The sequence below is a fragment of the Musca autumnalis genome, unplaced genomic scaffold (assembly GCF_047663935.1).
Source record: "Musca autumnalis isolate F117 unplaced genomic scaffold, ASM4766393v1 scaffold_1, whole genome shotgun sequence".
In the NCBI taxonomy this organism is placed as follows: Eukaryota; Metazoa; Arthropoda; class Insecta; order Diptera; family Muscidae; genus Musca; species Musca autumnalis.
In genome coordinates, this window is record NW_027411644.1 from 236,432,000 (window position 1) to 236,436,141 (window position 4,142).

Here is a 4,142-nt window from a genome sequence, read left to right on the forward strand (position 1 = left end):
GATCGGATCGTCACGAAATTTTGGGGGTTAATGGGGGTCCCAAAGGGAAAGAAGCCTATTGATTTTGATGATGGTCGGATAATATTCAGGGGTCGGAATGGGCAAACACTTATTTAGAGAAAGGTCAACGTTTTATTTCAAAGCCAATATATCTGTTTCTTTAAGAGGTATATAAAAAGCAAAACCTGGCAAGGAAAGTAGAAAATATCACCTTTCCAGCGATGTAAATTAGGTTGTCGTAGGTGGTCAAATAGCAGAGATATGACAATAGTCGATAATGCATCCCATTTTCCGAATATTTTGTAATCACGCCACAGGTTGCAATTTTGATCGGATCGTCACGAAATTTTAGGGGTTAATGGGGGTCTCACAGAGGAAGAAGCCTACTGATTTTAATGATGGTCGGATAATATTTAGGGGTCGGAATGGGCAAAAACTCATTTGGAGACAAATTCAAAGTTTTATTCTTTGTGAATATATTGGCTTTTAGTAGGGGTATTCCAACGGCAAAACCTGTCAATTGAAGAAGAAAATATTACCTTTACATTGGGGTAAAGCAGGTTGGCGAAGGTGGTCAAACAAGGGAGATACCACAATAGTCGGTAATTCATCCAATTCTTCCATTTTTTGCAATCAAGCTACAGGTCGTAATTTTGATCGGATGGTCACGAAAGTTTGATTGCTTATGGGGGTCCCAGAGAGAAAGAGGCATATTATTTTTGGTGGTAGTCGGATTATATTCCATAAAAGAAATGTTTGCCAGTGAAAACCTTATGCACAGGGGTAGTGGTGTAGGGTATCACATGGTCGGCCCCGTCCCGACTATAGCCTTTGCTCACTTGTTTTTAGTTTTAATTTCTTAATTATTTTCTCGTTGGATTCGAACTTGATGATCAATAATGCAAGTGAAAAAGGAAGGCCGACTATTCGAACCCACACACCCACCACTATGTGATATGACATGTTTCGCCTTTGGTAAAGGCTCCTCAAATATATCGGATGTGGGACGGCTTCGCTATCATCTAACTTTTCCTTTTCAAATGCAATTTTTTTACATCGCTGAATATTTTTTCAATCATTATATGGCTTTCATGGCAAACGCTTAGCGTAGTCTTTGAAATTTTTCCTTTATACCAGTGTGAAACATTTGTTATTTTACCAACAAATTTAAAAAATATTTTTTTGACATTTGTTTTGTTGTTTTATTTAGGAATTTATCTTAAACATCGTAAAAACAGAGTTATTTTTAGATTTTGAAAATGGACTAGTAATTTTTGTACTAGCCGGACAATTAACTAAGCTGATTATCAAATAGCTACAGCTCGGGGATTATATGACTGAACATCCGCGTACACGCCGTCATATTGCCCTCATAGAACGGTTCCTTCCGATTTTCGGTATTTTGAAGGTTGTGGTCACAATAATCCACCGAAATGGCTGAAACTTGGTACTTAGTCTTCGTTGGGGGTATAAAACTTTCCCTCAGAAATTTGTCGGTACAGGTCCATATAGCCCCCATAGAGCGGTACCTCCCGAATGTCGTTATTGTGAAAATTAGCCACATTTTTTACCGAAATTACTGAAATTTTGTATTTAGTCTTCTTCATAAACGAAGGAAAATTGTTCCATTTTACTTCAATACGACTCGTGGTGGGTCGGCACGGCCGAACTACACGCCGTTCTTTCTTTTTTTACTCATACTCTGGTCTCTCCATAACAAAACGACAATAAGCACCAGACTACAAAAACGAAGAAAATAATTTTAGGCATTTTTTGGTCGGTTTTATATTCTTGTTAGATTTTCGTGTTTTGCATGGTCTCTTGCACGACTTCGGAAGGGAGATCAAAAATTTAGCACGAATGTGGCACATAGTGCAGATCGTGTTTAGTCGTGTCGTGCAAAACCGTGTCGAACAAAAAAACACGATCACGCACGGCCAAAAATGTATTCTGGCACGACACGCACAAACACGGCGTTTTTCGAGAAGGCACGAACACGCACTACTCACGGTACGATACGCGCTCACCTCTAAGACAGATCTATATAATTTGGTATAAACGTTTATATTACTACCAAGATGTTTGATATTGAAAATGAGTAAAATTGGTCCACGGTCGAACACTGCCAAAGCCGGTCTCAAGCGCGGTTGAGAAAAGAGTAGGGATCTTTTCGCAAGCCAACAAGGTTTACTGAATATCTCGCAGTACAACTTTGGGGGGAGCAACATATATCAGGAAGTGATCTCCTATCTAACAAGTAAAAAAGCTTCAGCCGGGTCTATTCAGATTTTTGTAGACCCTTTGGATACTTGAACTTGTCGACAAAAATGTGGATTGGGATTATAGTTCAAAAGTGTTATAGAGAAGGTACTTAAAGGAATGGAACGACATAGTCCGTAATGGAAGTGGATCTTATTTTGAGAGTCATATCTTTTCGAAAGATATCGCGCCCACTAGTCATTTCAGTGTATCGTATAACTTTTGGGCCTGTATGCCAGGAAGCATGGACCTGTCCACGGAAAACAAAATATCGCTTTAAACAGGACCACAACGAACAGCATCGGTATACATTTCCAAAGGATCTTCGAACAGACCCTAAACTGCACTTAGACACAAATGTTGAACGTTTGTGGGGGAGGTACCCGAAGGAGAGGACCGATATTGGCCATTTTAGAAGTTAAACTAAATTTGGACGCAATATAAAGAGATACAAAGTTTGGACCGAATTGGTTGCCCCGTTCAAGAGATTTTAATGACATTTTATACCCTCCACCATTGGATGGGGGGTATATTAAGTTTGTCATTCCGTTTGTAACTACTCGAAATAATCATTGTAGACCCCACAAACCATATATATTCTTGATCAGCTTGCAATTCTACATCGATATAGCCATGTCCATCTGTCTGTCCGTCTGTGGAAATCACTCTAGCTTCCGAACGGATTGAAGTAGGTGGATGAAATTTTGGTAAAATATATTACATGTGTATATGTAGGACTTTTGGTATTGAAAGCGGGCTATGTTGGTCCACGTTTTCGTATAGCCCCCATACAAAGCGACGCGTGACGGGTCGTCTTTTTAAGGAAATCTTAAGATATTTGTTCCATTTGACCACCAAATTGGTTGTAATTTGCTATTTTGTGTCTCCAGAGGCAAAAAATATTTCTACCAAATTTTGTTTATATAGGTCCACGTTTTGGTATAGCCCCCATATAAGGCCTCATATATTGTACGCGTCATTTTAACATATTTGGAATGTATTAGTCCCATTGTAAGTTTGTATTTTGTGTTTCCACAGTCTAAGAAATATTTCTAAAATAAAATGTTTATATAGGCCCAGGTTTTGATATAGACCACATAGGACGATATCTCCCGATTTTCGGTATTTTGAGGTTTTTAGCCTCATTATCGCAGCGAAATGGCTGAAATTTGGTATTTAGCCTTCGTTGGGTGTATAAAACTTTCCCCGGAAATTTGTAGGTATAGGTCCACGCCTTCATATAGCCCCCATAGGACGGTACCTCCCGATTTTTCGGTATTTTGAAGGTTGTGGCCTCAATATTTCACAAAATGGCTGAAATTTGGTGGTTGGTCTTCATTTGGGGTATAAAACATTCCATATGAAATTTGTCGGTATAGGTCTACGCCTTCATATAGCCCCCATAGAACGAATTCGGAAAATTGTAAATATTGGTCCATGTTTTGGAAAGAAGAAAAATGTCGCCCCATATAAACTGTTTTGAAGGGAGTATTATCATTACCATCTTCGAACTGAAACTATGTTTGGACAAAATATGACGAAGGTCAAATTTTGGATCAAATCGGTCGATCAGTTCGAGAGTTATCATGCTCTCCAGCCACTACATAATGAGCCATAGGGGTTTTTTGCATTTTTCGGGCTGTTTTCTCAAGAAGTATGGACTTGCCCTGAAAAAAACTTTTACCATCGTAATTGAGGCAGCGAATGCAAGTTGCTTCAACAAAAATAAAAGCGATTCGATATTAGGTCTTAAAGTGAACTTATCCGAAATTTTGTGTGGGAGGTACTGGGTGGAGTAGACAAATATAGTCCATATTTGAACCTGATCTATATCAGGAAGATATATTAGGATGTGCAAAGTATGGACCAATTCGGCCACTCCC